The sequence below is a fragment of the Ascaphus truei genome, chromosome 1 (genome assembly GCF_040206685.1).
Source record: "Ascaphus truei isolate aAscTru1 chromosome 1, aAscTru1.hap1, whole genome shotgun sequence".
Lineage (NCBI taxonomy): Eukaryota > Metazoa > Chordata > Amphibia > Anura > Ascaphidae > Ascaphus > Ascaphus truei.
This window is the reverse complement of record NC_134483.1, coordinates 358,154,203-358,175,571: the sequence shown is the minus strand read 5'-3', so window position 1 is coordinate 358,175,571 and position 21,369 is coordinate 358,154,203. Positions and strand designations below refer to the sequence as shown.

General features: G+C 44.3%; 1 protein-coding gene across 3 annotated transcripts in view; it reads left to right on the top strand.

The window, feature by feature from the left end:
- The window catches only part of BMPR1B (bone morphogenetic protein receptor type 1B), a 408,155-nt gene that overhangs the window by 260,407 nt on the left and 126,379 nt on the right, over nt 1–21,369 (top strand). The window contains exon 1 of one of the 3 annotated variants that reach the window (XM_075609796.1): nt 15,230–15,624. The exons of the other annotated variants lie outside the window; for them this stretch is intronic. The gene's annotated coding sequence lies outside the window, so the exon portion shown is untranslated. Of the gene's footprint in view, nt 1–15,229; nt 15,625–21,369 lie in introns of those variants that run through there. 3 annotated transcript variants of the gene reach the window in all.

Below are 21,369 nucleotides of genomic sequence, written 5' to 3'. Positions count from 1 at the left end.
TTATAACTGCGTAGCTAGAGCGTTGAACCATTGTTTTAATAGTGCTGTAATCTTTCACATATTTGCACGTAAAGTTTAATGTTCTAAGAAAGTAATCACCAAATGCAAATCAATTTACTATGGAGGTTAGCAAGGCAGAATACTGTGTGCTTCAGATACTAAACACATTGCTGTGGAATGGGGAATTGTACTCCGACATGGTGAGGGCACAGAAGAATTTGAATGGAGATGAACTCTTGCACCACAGAGGCAACATCATCAAAGCACATTGGATAGGGGCCTTGAACAGCAAGGCCCCGCTTCTCGGCGCCCTGCTTTTCGCCGATACTCTGGTACCGAGAAGGGGGCCACCATGTCTGCAGAACCGTTTGCATGCGCAGAACGTGCTGGTACAATGTCGCGAATGTGCAGAACGGACCGGTTCATGGTCGCGCATGCGCAGAACGAGGTTTTGCCGATGATGCGCATGCGTAGAATGGCGCATTGCCGGTCTGCACATGCGCACCTAACGAAAATCGCCGGTTCCACATTCCGGCGATTTTCGCACTGCGGCGGGTCCTTAGAACGGACTGTAGTTGCTGTAGTTAAGGGTCTATGTATCAAGCTCCTAAAAATGCATCTAGATGGGTATCAAATGTTTTCTTTATTTGCTTGTGGCTGCATCTAATGCAAAAGCTTGTTAATTGAGCTACATATGACCCGGGTCTCCTAAGGCCTTTGTTTTGCTTCTATCTATTTCCCAGAATCTTTGGCTGCAGTGGAAACACTGTATTCTTGGAGATACTGGGGACAAGCAGGGTTGCAGACCTGTCTGAGACATGTGAATGTGCTCACATACAAGGCTGTCTACTGGGCCCTTCTGTGCACCAGGCATGTGTCTCTAGCAGGCCCATCCAAGGGCCCTCCTTATACCACCTTCTCATGCCCTTTATACTCAAGGGTGTGTGTGTATTTGGGGAGGGGGGGATATTGTGTGTGTGTGTATATGTGTGTGTGTGTGTGTGTGTGTGTGTGTGCGTGCATTTGGGGAGATGGCTTATTGTTTGTGTATTTGGGGAGGGGTCTTAGTGTGTGTGTGTTTGGGAAGGGGTTTTAATAGTTTGTGTATTTGGGGAGTGGGGGTGTGTGTATTTGTGGAGGGGGGCTTATTGTGTGTGTATTTGGGATGGGGGGCTTTTTGTGTGTGTATTTGGGGAGGGGGGCTTATAGTGTGTGTGTGTGTGTGTTTGTATTTGGAATGGGGAGGTTGTGTGTGTGTGTGTATTTGGGGAAGTGTTTGTGTGTGTGTGTATTTGGGGACGGGGCCTTATTGTTTATGTATCTGAGGAGAGGGTGTGTGTGTGTTTTGGGGAGGGGAGTTATTGAGTGTGGGTGGGACAGGATGAGGCGGGAGTTTGAGAGATTGGATGTAAGAGAGGGAGGGGGAGGAAAGGTGATGGAGTGTGAGAAGGGGGGTGCGAGAACGAGGTGTGTGTGTAACCCGGGGGAGAGGTTATCGCAAGGCTGCCAACACATGGGTGGGGGACCCCCGGTGGAAACTCTAGTCCTGGGCTCCGGGAAAGCTTTCTGTAGCCCTGGTCATGTAGTATTTTTATTTGCTGTTCCTATTTATGTAACTTATTAGAGATAGATTTAAGAATTTTATGTTTGAATAATACATTGTTATTTTATGACTTGGCTTGGAGAAGGAGTGGTAATCACATTAGGTTTAGACACAGTTGCATCACACCTCAGACAATTTACCATCTGACTTGCACCAAAAACTAGATTATGAGCTTTCTTTTTGAAGAAGTGACCAATTTTCTTGTACATTTAATGTAATGTTTTTTGTATAGCATGTAAGCTGTATATCCAAATAAAATATTAGTATTCCTAACCTGGCACAAATATTTTACATAAACTAAACACGGTAGATACTTAGATCTGTTTTAATTTAACTACTGTTAGATGTCCGAGAGGCAGCTGACAAGTGGAATTGTCGAATCCTCCCAGTATCAGCAGATCAACTGCCATCCACTCAGAGAAAAATGGCAAGATAGAGCTTAACACATGTACTTTCAGGAAGGAAAGATATTAAAGAATACAACAGCTCCATCCCTGAAACAACATTATACTTTAATATTAAGGCCTACTGCGCCCTGCAGAGGCCTATACCCAAACTGCAGTGTTACTTTATGCATCGGACTAATGAAATTGGGCCCTGAGCAACCTACAGTATCGGCATATCTCCCTGTGGGGCAGAGTCTGCAGTGGTGTTGGGTGAGCTGTCAGACTTGGTGGCGCCTATTTGCCCTATGGTGACAGCTGGTCAAGGAGGGCTGAAATCAGAGGAAATGCCATGACAGTGGGGTCTGGTTGAGCGTAGTAAGGGAGACGATATTCCTCATACTCAGGAGCGGCACTCAGATAAACTCCACCACTATCAACATGCGGGCCAAATACTATGCACTTGACTCTGAGTACATCTTGCTTTTGTTCAGTAAATTGCTGAACAGATTCTTAAAAAGCTTGCTTTTTGTTACACGGAGCCTAAATCCATCTGAAGTTGATCTCTCAGCATTTAAAGAGCGCCCAATCTATTTCCAATTAGCAGTAACAACTGCAATGAAACAAGCTGACAAAGGAAACCAAGCCCTTATTATCGTTTATTTGTAAAGTACCAACATATTCCGCCGCACGATACAATGAGGGTACAGAGATTTAATAATTACATAAACAGAGTTGCAAACAAATAAGGACACACATGCACAAACAGATACAAAGAATGAGAATCTACAGTGCAAGGCAGAGTATTCTGAAACTAATCTTGGATACAAGAACTCCCATTCCACTTTTAGCCCTGATTGTGCAAATTATTCACACCAATAACTTATAATGTTATTTAGGTACTGAGTACCGTAACTTATAATGTGTCCCAGGTACTGAGTTCTTAATGCAAGCTGTTGCCTAATGCAGCATAACGAGCATTTTTGGTGTGTGTTTATTTGGGGAGGGGGCTTATTGTGTGTGTGTGTGTGTGTTTATTTGGGGAGGGGGCTTATTGTGTGTGTGTGTGTTTATTTGGGGAGGGGGGCTTATTGTGTGTGTGTGTGTCTGACATACACTTTCAGCATTGAAGAGAGTACCAGCTTACATGTCTTGCTGCAAGTAAGTTTAGTGGCTTGGTAATGAGAATTGCAGTTCAATACGTTGTAGCAACATGGTTAAATGCGGATGGGAGGAACAGAGTATTTATATGATTGACCTTCTTTATTTAGGTGTTTTTTTTTTTAAATGAGACTAGAAAATGGAAAACTTCTCTTCAGAACTTCAGATGCAATACATTTTCTCTTAAAAAAAAAACTTGAGTTAAATGTATATCGTGCCAGGGATGGCACCCGTGGAACCATAATTAGATCCAAATACTTGGATCATAAGCTTCTTCTCTTCCAAGTATGTTTTGCGAATCCACAGGAGTTCAGAGAGCGTCTCCCTCTAGAGCTCTCGTTGTTGGGACAGTGAGAGTTTCCAACCTTGGATCAGTCACCCAATCAGACAGATTATGGCTGGAATTACAGTCTTCTGCATCTCACTGGATGGAGGCCTACAATTTCCAGATCTTTGAAGATTACAAATGTAGCGATGATCTGCATTATAAATTAGACTTTAATAATCACGATCTAGAATGGAAAAGCTCTATTGAAGGGACATGAGTTTGCATGTGTTCTGTTAAACTTGTTCTTGAGTTTTGTTAGTATTTTGTTTCCTTTTAATGACCCTGCGCACAATTATGTGTTATAAGTTTGAGACAAGAAAAGTGAATCCTTTTCATTTTTAAACACTGGTACCTTAGAGTAATATAGCTCTTTTATTTTAATAATGTGAGAATTTATTATTAAACCTGCTCACAACTGTGGTTGTTATAAGACTTGAATGCTTTACTCTCTGATATTTTATTCTCATATTTCTGTTTATCCATTTGTTTGGACTGTCCATAATGAAACTACTTCTCCTGACAACATTCACGAGTTCCAAAGGGAGTTTGGCACTAGGCTTGAGATATTCTCCGTGTTTTTATTTAGAATGTATCTCTATATTTAAAGGCTCCACAAAATATGTATAAATCAATTGAACTGTGTGTACACATTGAATGTTTTTTTTTTTTAAATTGTGGGGTAAAAAATTAACCACTTTTTTTTCTACTGGAAAATTTTGTAAATGTTTCTTACCTAAAATATTCTTTCCTATATTCTACAAAGTACATGTGGGATTTACTAAAGTTTTTGGAATGACTTGTATTTTCAATCAGGCAGTATTTTCTGCCAATAAAAAACTGGCATAAACATTTAATAAACCTCCTCCTTTCCAAGCAATTCTTGTCGTTTTTACTGTTGTATTGAGCCTGTCCCAACATATGTAATATTTGTCAGTTGGAGATTTTTTTAGCAAACTGTCTTTTGTCAGGAAATCAAACCTGTTTATAATACTTGTATTTGGTGTGTGCAGTAAAGCCTGTTTCTACAAGTCCATGTATCCACACATATTGAACTGTATGACGAGAGAATAAGGCTAGGTCCCCGGACGTGACGGCGGTGAGCGCAGCACACCAGTCACTAACCTCAATAAGGAAGGCCCCAGTGTCTTCTCGCGTGTTGGCTCACGCAGTGCGGTGACGCGTCAGCCAGCAGGGGAGACAACGCGATTGTGTTCCGGTGCGGTGACGCGGTGTGCTGGGAGCCAATAGCAGGGCAGATAGCTTGGACCAATGGGAGCGCTTTGAGCTGCTGGGCTGTGCTTTGTGTTGTGCCTGACGTCTTGGCCGCGCCCCCCGTCATGGCAGCGCCCCCCCCTAAGTTTTGGCCATGCCTCCCATCGCTCCCTACAGACCTCAGATCGCGGTTTTAAGCTGTGCACAGGATGCCACGCACACGTGCAGCAGACACCACCGTGGACTTAGCCTAAGGGCCTTTTGTAATATGCTCCAAAGCAGAACAAAACACTGTTATCTGCTGAAAACTCTCAGTAAAGTCAATGGGGATTTTCGGCCAATGACTACGATCAGCATATTGGGAGTAAGGGAGTAATATTGAATTACTCCCTAAGACAGGAGTGCCCAACTCCAGTCCTCCAGCCCCCCAACAGGTCAGGTTTTCAGGATCCCCCAGCTTCAGTACAGGTGGTTCAATCAGAGGCTCAGTCAAAGGCTGACCCCAAGACATAGAAGAACATAACTTTTTGGAAGAATAATCGCAATCTTCTAACCCAGGTAAATGTAATGTTTATAGCCCGCTCCTGACCAATTGGTCAATATTCTCCACAACCCACCTCCAAATAACTTGTGTATTGATCTAAAAGTACAGAACAGGCTTAGTACACTTTCATGGTATAAACACCCAGACATATAAAAGATCAGAAAGTGGCGCTCAACACTTGTGAATAATAAAATATGTGACAATAGTGATCAGATCTGTTTTTTATCACTTAACAGTCTAACAGTGCATAAGAATAATAATAGTGATAATACACCAGTGAATATAATGTATATCATGTAACTCTTACATTTGTGAGTATTAATATTGGAGGTTCCATACACTACTGAACCCCGACTGTCATACATTACTGTTCTATGTCCATTTTTCTTCTCTCCTATGGTGTTACATCCCCCGCTCCCCTGACTTTTCGGATAAACACCCAGACAAACAGAACTAGTGAAACCCACCCTTACCTGTCACGGCATTGCTGTGGCTTAGCAGGTGCATGTCATTTTTGGCCTTGTAGTACCAAACAAATCTGTTTGATGGAATAATGTACTTGCAAAAAGCAAATACAATATGATGTCATGCTAATTGAAAAACCATACAGTTGTAGTTTTAATATTGTCTATGTCTAAAAGGATGAATGCAATAGCAATGCTGACTGAATAAAGTTATGTACATTTAAACATTGCAGAAATGTTTCTGTACCCAGAAATGACTAACTAAATACCTGTAGCAGCCTGTGCATGGTTTGTTTCTGCAAATAGCAGCTTAGATTGTGACAGACACAGTTGTCTATTATACAACAGATACAAAACGGATACCTTCAGGATCAACATTTCCTGGCTAACAATCATGTTCAGGGCAGACCAAGCAATGATTTACAAAAGTAGGGGAGAGATGGAATCAAGGGAAAGGGTGGTCCAATATAATCTCCTTAAAAGAAAAGACATACAATCAAATCAAACATGACTATCTCACTGCTACTGGTGTCAGTGTATATATATATTTTTGATTTACAAAAGTAGGGGAGAGATGGAATCAAGGGAAAGGGTGGTCCGATATAATCTCCTTAAAAGAAAAGACATACAATCAAATCAAACATGACTATCTCACTGCTACTGGTGTCAGTGACACTGACATTCAATAGGCTGTTGTGAATAATGTATATGTCTCAACATTTTCTCTGTTCCTGGTCACCGAGCTCTTTGGAGGTTGCAAAGAATATGGCTTCTTTTTCTTTTTCCAACAAAACGAAATTCAGCATAATACGGACTGCAGCTTAAAAAGGTTCCAATTTACAATTGTAACTTTCTTTTTCACTAAAAGAATCTAAATCTGTCATTTAGTGAACATTCATACAGTATTAGATCAAATTTTATAGGTCCTTATTCAATAAGCTGTAAAGCTGTTTGCCTGTGCTAGAGACTATTTTACTGCCATTCATTTGATCATTAGAATTCTTCTCCAGCACTGCTTCATATTGAATAGGGGCCATGGATGACTGTCATTGTGGTGCTTCTAATAGCCCAACGACACTAATGTACTGTATGCTGGCCATACCTTAGCTTCTGACTGAAGCTTTAAAAATAGAAAGTGTATGTCTGGACAGGCCACACGGGGTCTTATCTGCTGTTAATTTTTCCGTTTCTCTATTTGATGATAGAGTCGTACTAGTGTGTCATGTACTGTGTCTACTTTTTCTTCCACTTTTAAAATGCACAAAGATGCCGGATATGAGTGACAAAAGGGTATACGTTATTGTATAATTTGATAGCACTAGTTTGCATCTTGTGCCTCTTGCTGTAGGGTTCACAATTGAACATTGAATTAACAGTTGCAGTCATTACATGATGTAGTTAAAACAAATCATGCGAGTTAGAGATGAACTATTCCCCATAATACAAAACGGTTACGTTAATGCGTTCTGTGCGCCGGTGGGTAGGTTCATAACTGTTTTTGCACTTCATCTGTGTATTGGGCACATGTCTTATGTTGCAGATAACAATGCTTTCCAACAGGTGAAATATGACAGAGGTCTTTTAAAGTTGTAAAGGTGAAACAGCAGGTTGCAGACCTGTCAGGCGTGAATGTGCTCGCAAGTGATATTTTTATCGTATAGTTAGGACAGAGCCCAAATAAAAATCTATATTAAAAGGTAGCAAATATTGTAATGCTTTTTGTTCTTATCTCGACAGAATTATTTTTTCCCCATCTTTTTTTTGGAAGAGGACCTAAGATCATAGACAGGTGGATGTTAGTAAGATCAGTAGCATGTAGCGGAAACTAAGCATCAATTATGACTAGATTTATATGTAATGCGTATTCTAAATAGGCTCTCCAGATGTTTGTGCCCATTATTAAATTGTTAAGGTGGTCCCTAAGGGAGAGGTAAAAGGAAGTGCTTCTTAACGTGTCAAATAAGGAAGTTAAAGTGCAACCAAAAATAATATACCTAATGCCAAATCATGCAGCTGAGCATAGCTTTAGATTGCAAAAGCAGCCTTTAGGAGAATACAGAATTGTACTAGAAGATCTACCACCACAGTTTGGGACCTATATTCTTAGGGTTCACGCCAAGTTGACTTTGGCAGATTATTTTAATGCACTTTCTCCTATTTTGGCGCATCTATACATACTTTTCTAGTACATACTATTAACATCTGTGCGCCAAGCGCAGTTCATTTGTGTGTGGCAAAAAATAAAGAAACATCTTCACTTTTGATGCTGATGGCGCAGATGGAAAAATGTCAGGTTAGTGCATAGGCGCACACAATCCCAATCGAAAATAGCTTTTGCTGAGCCAATTATGAAACAAAAAAACCCAGTTTGCGATGCTTAGCACATAATCCCCATCACTTGTGTTACATTCGTGAATGGTTCATTGTTATAATCTGTTTCAAAGTCATACCTTTCCCACAAGAAAAAAGTGGATCATAATATTTAAAACTACAGAAATGTAAAAGAGAGCAAGAGTCACTATTCAGTTCTGATATTTTATATAGTACTAGCTGAATGTACCCGGCGTTGCTCGGGAATTCTAAGAAAGCAAAAAATACTGATATTTATAAATGGGTAATTCATTTTTTTTTAGTTACTTAATGAAATATAAATTATGTATTTTTATTTTAATGCTGTTGGGTAAACTATATTTTTGGTTGGTTTGTCTATGTATAAGTGAACATATCTATGGTAATAAAATAGCCTGCATTTCTGTCTGTCAGAGTCATAGCTGCAAGACCATGAAACCCATATACTGTATATACATTTATATATATTTACAATACAATCCTGCCAAATTGGTTAAAATCAGCGCAGTTTTTAAAGTTCAGTCCACCGTCTTGATTCAAAATGGCATCAATTGTATCCAGACAAAAACCTGCTCCTTCATCTCGGGAACCATCATACAAAATGTGGTTACAATTACTTAAGAAGGATCCAAATGAATAGCAAGCAGACAAACAACTTTACAGAATATATATAGTAGATACACAAATGTTCAGCTTTGCCTGAATTAATTCTACGTGTTCAGAGTAGCCCATGTTCACTAAGTGTAGCTATTAACAAAGTGGTGCTGTTTCCTTTCCGGGAATGTGTCTCATTGGATATCACAGATTCAGTAAATAAGGACCATTGGCTGGAAGCCATGAAACAGACGCGCGGGACATCACGCACGATCTTGACTTAAATGGCAATCCCCTCCAGATCTGACGTGATGTCCCATATCGTTGCTTTATCCTGCCTCCCGGTCATTTTCTTTTATTCTTGGTTTTAATAATGCAGAGAGCTTACATTTTCTATGAACTGATGTACCATGCATCAGAATGAGATTTACTGTGGAAACACAATAGCCCTTAATGTCAGTGACAAATGTATGAAACCTCTTTTCAAGTTTGATATCTTTGACATATTTGCAATGTTAGGTCAAGCTTTGTAGTTCTTGTTGATGCAGAAAATAGGCAGACACATTCTGGCTACTGATGGGGAAATTGATTAAAATGTAAGTATCAATTGTACATCAAATTCCTGTTCCTTATAATAAGTGGCAATTGCAAAAAAAAAATACAGGTACAGTATGGCTCAAATAGTTTTCATTACTATGTATATTCTGGACCACGCTCACTTGTAGCATGTGAGTAAGTTCATGAAGCATAAACTCGTCCACTTTAAAAGGACACAAAGTCCGTCTATTTTCTTTAACTTTATTGGGTGGGGTTAACAGAAATATAAAAGCACTTGCATGTAGTTTTTCTGGTAGGAAGTAGCTCTTGTGAGGGGCAGGTAAAAAGGAATCCTTTCCTAAGGGAGCAGTGGAAGATACATCTACTCACTGTGTCTGCTGATAAGAGAAAGCGCACTTTCCTTTCCAGAGAGGAACAAGCTAATGGGGCATACTAATAAATAGAGAAAGACAGGGTGAGAGGGCTAAACCAACTCAAGCTATGAGCAGTGAGAGGTTGCCAAGGCAACTGACTGGTGGCTTGTGGATAGGCAATATTATAGCAACAATGTTGCAACTACACAGCAGCACTGGCTGCTTCAGAATAGGGAAACATGCAACTTTCCCTGGGGAGAGCTGGCAGCCTGAGAGCAGAAAAAATACACAGGAAATATACAATCCTGTTCCAGGACAATGTACACTAACACTAAAAGGCCATGGTATCTTTTCTGGTTTTGAGTTAATGTTAACAAGTGGCATTGAGAACATGTGCATTTGACTGCCAATTTATCATAGTAATGTGCTTCTATTTTGCTCTGTGTGTGATAGCTTGCAGTGGTTTGGTATGTTCACAAGAAGACTAATGAAATGTGAGAAAAACCCTATTCTCCTATTCTATTCTCCTATTCCTATTCCCTATTGCAAACTGATTCTTCTAAATTGCGTCTACGAAAAGTGACAAAACACCCGGATTGTACTTGCTTTAGAAGCGGAATTACCAAAGGTGGTGCTAACTCCATCGCCAGTCTGATTTATGGGATTTGCTCCCTCAGCCAAACCCATATTTCAGGCTGTAGATGTGACTTGCAATACTAATATCACCACCCTTCACAGGGTATTAAAAATTGGGAGTTTTTAGAAGCGGTTTGCATAACGGAGCTACGAGAATAGCAGTTATGGGCAAAAAATGCAAGTTTGAGGCTTTTTTGACTAACTGATCGGATTGGCAGAGCCAGAGTGAGACCGCTTCTAAAAAAAGCTGTTTAGACGCGGTTTGGACATGCGATAAGGGCTGACAGAATAGCAAAGCATGCCAAGCCACTTCTAAAGTGCACTTTAGAAGCGGTTTGTCACATTCAGAGCTACTAGAATAGGCCCCAATGTCTCTTCATCGTTTAATCCTAAATAAGTTAAATTATCAATCGGGGGAGCTATGAGATTTCAGGTTCTGTCACGATTTTGTAGTTTCTCTAACATATTATCCACCGTCTTTTACAGTACATTTCATATGCTGCTTTAGTCTGTGAATTAAAAGTTGTGCTTTTAGAATTGTGCTTTTGTGCCTAAATCTGAAATTGTGAAACTGATAGTGTGTAACTTTTTTTATTAAAAATCATATGTGTTGGTAAGTGGGGTTGGAGCTTTACATTACCTGCCCTATAGTGATGTGCAATATTTTCACTTGCAAACCATCCAAACATTGGCTATTTTTTTTCTCATACAAAAGACAGGGGGTGCCCAGTGCTACATCCAATTGACAAAACATATAAAGTAATAAGTATAAAATTTAAATACTTAAATAATATTAATATTTAACTGGTTATTTAGTTAAACCCTTTGGCCAAAGCGTCATAAGCCAGCATACCACGTCAAGGTATAACCAAAATGAATGCAGGTCCTAACACTAAACTGTGAACCCTTCCCTTTACCTCTGTGTGAGGGGAAACAACCACAGTGAGTCCTGACCATTCAGCAAAATGCTAGAACCTCCCAAGTCGCTTGGAGGTAAGTGGCCCCTCCTCCCAGAGCTCACCACTCCCCATCTTTTTAACTTGGGAGGTTCTAGCATTCAAGCTGTTGTTACTTAACCCCTTCATTGCCTTAGCGGTTAGACGCTTAGGTAATGAAGTTGCCTGTAAATGCATTTTTATTGCATGGGATTCATGCCGGGGCCTCCAGTGGTGATATTAATGGGTATCAGCTCCGGAGACTCCCGGCATCAATCTGATGCAGGAAAAATGCAGTTTTTTTTTTTAAAGTCCTCTCTCGCTGCTTTTCGGCAGCTTCTCACCACCTTCCTGCCAACGTTTCCTGCCGGGATGATTTTGAGAGCAAATCTCTATTCTAGAGCTGCGATTAGCCTCGATAACTAATCGGGGCTACTAGAATTGCACGAGTTTGACGTGACGACGGGGAGGTGAATGGCTGCTTAGTACCTGAGCTCCATTCCCACCGGCACTAGTTATATCAATAACTACAGCAAAATCGCGACAACAGCAACACAACCAGCAGTAAAGAATCTCTAAACATACCAGGATGGCTTCTAACAAAACAGTTCGAAGAAAAACCCAGACAGTCTCTACTTATTTCAAAAAAGGAGAGACAGCACAGGGAGACAGGCCTGAATCCCCTGCACAACCCACCATGACAGACCATGAGGGAGAAAATGCAAGTGCTGCATCGGACGACATGGATGTAATGAGGCGCAAGGATATGAAAGCTTTCTGCGCTGAAATGAAGCAATTTTTTACAACAGAACTTTGGGCTCTCAGGAAAGATATGGATGCCATAGGTGAGCGAACAAACTCCCTAGAGGTTAAGTCTGATGAGACCGTTACTGCACTGGCACAAACTCAGAAACAAGTAACTAAGCTGAGGGACCAGGTCAGATTCCTAGAGGAAAAGATTGAGGACTCTGAAAACAGGGACAGAAGAAGTAATATCCGTCTAAGGGGGGTCCCTGAGACTGTCACCGACCCAGAGGATTTTGCCACCAAGTGGCTAGAACAACTCTTCCCTGACAAGACGGACCGTGAGCTCCTGTTAGACAGATGTCATCGCGCCCTGAGAGGAAGACCTCAGGCAGGGGACCCCCCAAGAGACATTGTTATCAGGTTCCACCATTACCGCACAAAAGAAGAGGTATGCAAGATATCACGGGACACTAAACATATGGAGTTTGATAAAGTGAGATTCCAGGTGTTCCAAGACCTGTCCCCTGCCACGCTGGCCAAAAGAAAATCCCTAGCCCCCATTACAAGAATTCTGAGGGACCAGCAGATTAGATACCGGTGGCTATTCCCATGTGCAGTAATGGTGCTGCGGAATGGGGTAGCACATACCTTGAGACGCCTGGAAGACGGCGAGGGATTCCTCGGCAAGCTGGGCGCAGGGGGAGCGGCGGAGGTCTTGCGGGCGTCCCCACGAGCAGAAGCAGGAGACGCAGACATACCCTTACCCACATGGAGCAAAGCGGGGGCTCCGCGGTTGGCGGCAGGAGCAACGGGATCAGCAGCGGCCCATAACTGAGTTCTCACCCCATGAAATTTGGAAGTGCTCAAGCAAAGAAATAATCATATAAAAGGGATCCCTTTTGGTGTTCAGAACCTTCATCATGTCATTTTGCCTTTTCGTTTTACCTTCCAGCTGGGGTGTTTCAGCTGCAGTGTCTTGCTTCACCCGGAGGGAGGCATCGTAAGCGCGTCCTCCGGTGACCCAGCTACCCCCCCCCGCTCCTGCGACTACCCCCCCCCCGCTCCTGCGGCTACCCCCCCCACCCCACTACTGCGGCTACCCCCCCCCCCCCCTCACCCCACTACTGCAGCTACCCCCCCCTCACCCCACTACTGCAGCTACCCCCCCCCCTCACCCCACTACTGCAGCTACCCCCCCCCCCTCACCCCACTACTGCAGCTACCCCCCCCCTCACCCCACTACTGCAGCTACCCCCCCCCTCACCCCACTACTGCAGCTACCCCCCCCCCTCACCCCACTACTGCAGCTACCCCCCCTCACCCCACTACTGCAGCTACCCCCCCCCCCTCACCCCACTACTGCAGCTACCCCCCCCTCACCCCACTACTGCAGCTACCCCCCCCCTCACCCCACTACTGCAGCTATCCCCCCCTCACCCCACTACTGCAGCTACCCCCCCCCCTCACCCCACTACTGCAGCTACCCCCCCCCTCACCCCACTACTGCAGCTACCCCCCCCCTCACCCCACTACTGCAGCTACCCCCCCCCTCACCCCACTACTGCAGCTACCCCCCCCCACTCCACTACTGCAGCTACCCCCCCCCCCTCACCCCACTACTGCAGCTACCCCCCCCTCACCCCACTACTGCAGCTACCCCCCCACTCCACTACTGCAGCTACCCCCCCCCCTCACCCCACTACTGCAGCTACCCCCCCCCCTCACCCCACTACTGCAGCTACCCCCCCCCCTCACCCCACTACTGCAGCTACCCCCCCCCCCTCACCCCACTACTGCAGCTACCCCCCCCCTACTGCGGATGCCCCCCCCCTACTGCGGGTGCCCCCCCCCTACTGCGGGTGCCCCCCCCCTACTGCGGGTGCCCCCCCCCTACTGCGGGTGCCCCCCCGCACTTGCGGGTGCCCCCCCGCACTTGCGGATGCCCCCCCGCACTTGCGGATGCCCTTCCGCACTTGCGGATGCCCTTCCAGACCTGCGGCTGCTCTCCCGGACCTGCGGCTGCCCTCCTGGTCGCGAGCGGGTCCGTCGCTGACTTTTGGAGGGCAGCCATATTGCCTCTATCCCTCCCTGTGCTCCGCGGGAGCGGCTCCGGTTTTCGCGGGCTTTGCCGCTGACGTCACTGCCAGGCGACGAGCCAGGGGCCGCTCTCTCGCGAGAGGACGGCGCGGCCCCACGTGACTGCGCACATTGCAGGGAGACTCTGCCCGAGATGCGGAGGGGGACGGTCCGCGATAGCGCAGGGGCCGGGGACACGGGGGGAATGCAGAGAGGTGGGGGCTGAGATCGGGGGATGAAAGGGGAGGGGGAGGAGGATGAAAGGGGAGGGGGAGGAGGATGAAAGGGGAGGAGGATGAAAGGGGAGGAGGATGAAAGGGGAGGGGGAGGAGGATGAAAGGGGAGGGGGAGGAGGATGAAAGGGGAGGGGGAGGAGGATGAAAGGGGAGGGGGAGGAGGATGAAAGGGGAGGGGGAGGAGGATGAAAGGGGAGGGGGAGGAGGATGAAAGGGGAGGGGGAGGATGAGGATGAAAGGGGGGGTCGAGGATGAAAGGGGGGAGATGAAGGGGGGGGAGGACGAGGATGAAAGGGGAGGAGGATGAAAGGGGAGGAGGGGGAGGATGAAAGGGGAGGGGGAGGATGAAAGGGGAGGGGGAGGATGAGGATGAAAGGGGGGGACGAGGATGAAAGGGGGGAGATGAAGGGGGGGGAGGACGAGGATGAAAGGGGGGGAGGACGAGGATGAAAGGGGGGGAGGACGAGGATGAAAGGGGGGGAGGACGAGGATGAAAGGGGGGGAGGACGAGGATGAAAGGGGGGGAGGATGAAGATGAAAGGTGGGGATGAGGATGAAAGGGGGGGGGATGAAGATGAGGGGGGGGGGTGGGGATGAGGGGGGGGGGAGGATGAGGATGAAAGGAGGGGGGAGGAATAAGATGAAAATGGGGGAGGATGGGGGGGGGGATAACGAAAGAGGGTAAAGAAAGATTCAATTCACTTGTCACCATCTGACGCGGAGCCCTTCCCAATAAAGTTTCAATGAGGCTCTGTATGTTATGTTATATGTATGTTAGATGGTATAGAATATCTGTTGCTTCTGTTGTATATGTTGTAGGTTATATATGTTATTTATGGTTCATATGTTATATAGGGTTAATGGGGTTAAATATGTTCATTAAATCATTAAATAATTGGGTTCATTCAAATGCTGGGTATATGCATGTATATATATGGATATGCACTCACTATAACTTAGGTACTGCTGTAAGTCGTTATAAAGTTAAAAATCACGCTACAGTTTAAGGTTAAGTTAGTTATCAGTTTTGCGCCGGTGGGATTCACCCACGATGTCGTACATGTGTTCCTCATATAGGTCCCTGACGAATCAGGACCTCAAACAAGTCCCAGGGGGGTCGGTCCCGGGAAGGGAAAGCCGGCCATTTTGGAAGGTCAGGCATACCGACCTGCCCATTGGGCGTCAGACTCCCACTCGGGGGACCCCGAGGGGAGCTCTGGTTTTTCTTTTATTTTTTTTCATTATTACAAAGCGATTTAACTTATGTTTCCAATTTTGCTTTACCCCTTATGTGTTTTCCCTTGTACTGTCTCCTCCCTCCCTACCCCTCCCAATCCTTTCCCCACCCGGCCGGGGAGGATGCCGACCTAGACGGAACACAAGAACTTTGCCGGATGGTAACACCAAAAACGTCCGCCAGTTGAACAAGGGACAAAGTGGACAGGGTGAGTCATCAAACGTTAGTTTGTTACACTTCTCACACATTAAGTGATGGCGTTAACCCTTATATCACATAACGTTAAGGGCTTTAATAGCCCAACCAAGAGAAAAATAGCTTTCACTGACTATAAACGAAAACACGCAGATGTCCTAATGTTACAGGAGACTCATTTTAGCAAGACCAACGCGCCTAAATTCCTAGACAAAGACTATGCCCAGTTCTACCTTTCCTCCGCACCGGTTAAAAAACGTGGAGTGGCCATCTTGTTCCATAATAAAATCCCATTTGTAGCCCAAACTATTAAAAGAGACACAGAGGGACGCTTTGTTATACTAGTGGGCACGATACGGGAGCAATGCATCACAATAGCCACAATCTATGCCCCCTGCGAGCAGGACGCAGTCTTCTTTGAAGACTTTTTTCGGACTCTACGCACCGTCGCAAGGGGCGGCGTAATACTCGCAGGGGATATCAACATGGTCATGCAACCAAATCTAGACAGATCGGGGAATACGGGCACAGTACATAAAAAAGTGGGGACCTCTTTACGCAAGGGCCTCAAAGACAACCAACTGACTGACATATGGAGAGAACTACACCCGACTGATAGGGACTATACGTTCTATTCCCACCCACACGGCTCCTACAGCAGAATTGATTATTTTTTCGTCTCTTGCCAACTGGTTCCTATGGTCTCCCGAGCTGGGATCCATGATATTTCATGGTCTGACCATGCACCGATAGAGCTAAGGTGCGAGCACATCCGAACAGGCAGACCAGGAGCGAACTGGAAGCTCAACGAATCAATCCTAAAAATTCCTGAGATTTATGAGACAATAAAGGAAGAAATAGTTCAATTCTTCCACACAAACACAGGCTCTGTAGATTCCCAGTTTGTATTATGGGAGGCTCACAAAGCGACGCTGAGGGGCATACTAATTAGCACCACAGCTAGGAGAAAACGGGAAAGGGACTCAAAAATTATGAAGCTTCAATCGAGATTACATTCCCTTACATCACTCCATAAGAGTAACCCAGACCCGCAAACCCTACAAGAATTGAAAGATACCAAAATTGAACTAAACATGTTGTTGACCTCCAGGGCAGATAACGCGCTGAGTTGGTCTAAGAGGAAATTTTACGAAAAAGCGAACAGGCCGGATACTATGCTGGCTCGAGCGTTAAGAGACAGACAAGTGAAGTTTAATATCCAAGCTATACGCTTAAAATCAGGTACCCCCACGGCCAACCCTAAGAAAATAGTAGAAGAATTTGGTTCGTTCTATGAAACACTATATAATGGAGAGAAAGTGGCACATAACGCTAAAACGAGCGAGAAGCTGAGAGATTTCTTAGCCAGCTCAAAACTAGGGAGATTGACAGAGGCAGAGAGAGAGGCCATGGGCGCTGATTTCACTATAGAGGAGGTGTCACAAGCCATTAAGGAACTCAAACCCTCAAAAGCCCCAGGGCCAGATGGCTTCTCGGGGCTATACTATAAGAAATTTGCCAAAGTACTAGCCCCTAGGTTGCTCCACGTGTTCAATGCAATATTAGCAGGAGCCCCCATCCCCAGAGAGATGTTACAGGCGTCTATATCATTAATCCATAAACCAGGTAAAGATCCGCTGGACTGCAAAAGTTATAGGCCCATATCCCTAATCAATACTGATATTAAAATATACGCTAAATTATTGGCCAATAGATTATGTCTAATCCTACCCAGACTTATACACCCAGATCAGGTCGGATTCATTAAAGGCAGACAGGCAGCGGACAATACCCGGCGATTTATTGATCTGGTAGAATTGGCCACTAAAAATAACACACAAAGTATGCTGTTAAGTCTGGATGCAGAAAAAGCTTTTGATAGGATAGACTGGCCTTACCTGAAGGAGACGCTTGCGGCATTTGGCTTTGGGGATCAGGTGAGTAGAGCGATTCTCTCGCTGTACTCAGGACCTACCGCCAGGGTAATACACCAGGGCTTTCCATCTCTCCCCTTTCAAATTAAGAGTGGCACGAGACAGGGATGCCCATTATCCCCTCTCCTGTTCGCTCTATGTATAGAACCACTGGCGGCGCAAATTAGAGGCAACCCGGACATCTCAGGGTTAAACGTATATTCTCAAACACATAAAGCGGCCCTGTACGCAGATGATATCCTACTAATTATTTCAAAGCCCCTCACCTCCTTGCCAAACCTATTGGATTTATTGGACAGATTCTCGAGCATTTCGGGATTTAAAATAAATCAAGCTAAATCTGAAGCCCTCAACATCAATCTCCCTAGACACGTAGAGAAGTTATTGCAACTGAATTTTAACTTCCACTGGCAACAGAAATTCATAAAATATCTAGGAGTCCACATAGCCAAGAACACCAAAGACATCTACAATGCAAATTACCCCAACCTAATTCGGACGTTGATAGCTGACCTCCATAAATGGTCCTCTATACGAATATCCTGGATAGGTAGGATACATAGCGTCAAAATGAACCTACTCCCCCGTATCCTATACCTTTTCCAGACGTTACCAGTGCCACTCAGACTGAAGGATTTGCTCTCACTTCAGTCTGCAATCTCTAAATTTATCTGGGGAGGGAAAAAACCGAGAGTCAACAAATTAAATATGAAAAGATCTGTCCTAGCAGGGGGCCTAGCGGTACCCTGCCTGCTCTCATATTACAAAGCGGCTCAATTAAGCCAAATTGTTCAATGGCAATCCAGTCCACATTTAAAACGGTGGGTGGAATTAGAGAGTGCTGCCTGCGCTCCTTTAAAAATACGCAACTTGATTTGGCTACCTAAAACAGCACGACGATCTGCTAACATGCCGCTTTCCTCAATGACCAACTCGTTGTCTATCTGGGAGGCTAATAAGACTAAATACTCTCTCACAACGAGTAATTCTTCGATGTCCCCAATTTGGAACAATCCCAAGTTCGCTCCTGGCCTTCTGGAGGGAGATGCATCAATTTGGAAACATAAAGGTTATATACGAATTAAAGATCTGGAGGGTTACAATAGCAAGATTAAAACGTTTGATCACGTCAGAGAAGAAAAAGATATACCCCACTCAGAATTTTTTAGGTACCTCCAGCTTCGAGCATTTTATAACAAATTTGCCCCATACCCCCCCCTGACGTCATTCGAAAAGCTCTGTCTGGCAGAGACCGACACAAAGGGACTCACATCACAATTGTACAAGGAAGTAGTTGATTCTGCGAGCTTTAGACAGCAGCCACCGTCATTTAGAACCCAATGGGAAAGAGACCTGGGAGAGACATTAGAAGATGACGAGTGGAACGCTATATATATGGCCACGGCAAAAAGCTCCATATGTACCACACTAAAGGAGAACGCATATAAGGTCCTAATGCGGTGGTACCTCACCCCAATGAAATTAGCCAAGTTCGTGCCTGGATCCTCCTCACTATGCCCCCGGCAGTGCGGAGGATCGGCCGATCTGTTACATATGCTGTGGTCTTGCCCGCGGATCTCCCCACTATGGGAAGAAATTAGACATTGGATACAGAGAGTCTTCGACCTCACTATTCCCCCAGACCCATGGCTATTCCTCTTGAATAGACCACTAACGGGCCTGTCCAAAGCAAACAATAAACTAATAGCACATTTTGCAATAGCCACACGGAGCGAGATAGCAGCACTATGGAAACGCCCCGAAATTCCAAGTATCCCAAAGATTCGAAATCGATTGTGGTTTATCTGCCAGATGGAAAAGTTGACGAGTCTAGTTAACGACACTGGCACCAATTATCTCAAAGTATGGACGCCTTGGCTGGCGCAGACGGATATCCCCGGGGTTGAGAGGAACACAATCTGGCTGTGATAGATGAAGGTGCGTTCTCCTTTAGGAGCGGAAACTCAGCTCACGACGACTACACAGACAAATAGACAGAACGCCTACAGAGGTGTTAAACTGGAGAGGACGCAACCCACAAAGAACCTTACTAGGAGCGGTGAAGAGACCTAGCACGAGTCTATGCTCCTCTTCCGGCCGCGCCACCCCTTTACCCCCTTCCTACCCACCTCCTTTTTTTTTTTTTTTTTTTTTTTTTTTTATTATTATTATTTATTTATTTATTTTTCTTTATTGATTTTGTGTTTGTCAATTTGAATCAATCGTACTATGTGAATTATGTTATTATCTTTATTGCTAGTCTACCCAAAACAATCCGGTCGAGTAGGGCCCGAAAAACCGGGATATGTCTCACAAGCTGACATACGGTACTGTCTATAGCGGAGATTAACACTAAAAATGAATGTAATGTATACTGTATTCTGTATCACTTGTTTGGAAAAATGCAATAAAATTTAAGTTACAAAAAAAAAAAAAAAATCATATGTGTTGGTAAGTGGGGTTGGAGCTTTACATTACCTGCCCTATAGTGATGTGCAATATTTTCACTTGCAAACCATCCAAAAGTTGGCTATTTTTTTTCTCATACAAAAGACAGGGGGTGCCCAGTGCTACATCCAATTGACAAAACATATAAAGTAATAAGTATAAAATTTAAATACTTAAATAATATTAATATTTACCTGGTTATTTAGTTAAACCCTTTGGCCAAAGCGTCATAAGCCTGCATACCACGTCAAGGTATAACCAAAATTAATGCAGGTCCTAACACTAAACTGTGAACCCTTCCCTTTACCTCTGTGTGAGGGTAAACAACCACAGTGAGTCCTGACCATTCAGCAAAATGCTAGAACCTCCCAAGTCGCTTGGAGGTAAGTGGCCCCTCCTCCCAGAGCTCACCGCTCCCCATCTTTTTAACTTGGGAGGTTCTAGCATTCAAGCTGTTGTTACTTAACCCCTTCATTGCCTTAGCGGTTAGACGCTTAGGTAATGAAGTTGCCTGTAAATGCATTTTTATTGCATGGGATTCATGCCGGGGCCTCCAGTGGTGATATTAATGGGTATCAGCTCCGGAGACTCCCGGCATCAATCTGATGCAGGAAAAATGCAGTTTTTTTTTTAAAGTCCTCTCTCGCTGCTTTTCGGCAGCTTCTCACCACCTTCCTGCCAACTTTTCCTGCCGGGATGATTTTGAGAGCAAATCTCTATTCTAGAGCTGCGATTAGCCTCGATAACTAATCGGGGCTACTAGAATTGCACGAGTTTGAAAACTAGCCAATAAGTGGTTTCTCGCTGCTCGTTTGGCGATTTTTATTTATTTTTTTCTTGAAAAAAAAATTGCCGAAAAGGGCTTTTATCGGCGACTTATCGGGGCTTACTGAATAGCAGTAGGTATATTTGTCGAAAAGGCCTCAATAAGTGGCTTACCGGCGCTTAGTGCATAGGCCCAAATGGACGCAAATGCACTGATTTTATCACTGCTTTGTGAATCGTCCCATTTGTCTCTGCTTCTTTGTTGTGCAGAATAAGGGTCACCAATCAATAATTATTCTTTACTATGGGAAGCAGCAAACAAATCTGTGTTTGGAAGTACTAGTGCACTTTATCTGGGGTTAAGCATATACCTATTTTTCAAGTTTTTTTTTAGCAATTCTATTCAGGCGTAATAATATTAATCTTTTGTAACGGGCAAAGAAAAATAGGAAGAGAGAATTCTCATCATTTAGTTTTGAGTGTGTTTTATTTTTCTTCCATCCGGTATAAAGGAGCTTCCATTTTCCTAAAAGACTCCTTTGTACTTGGTTGACATAGTTTACATTCTGTGGAACTAACAACTCTTGAGCAGGAAGGAGTTTTCAGGATTA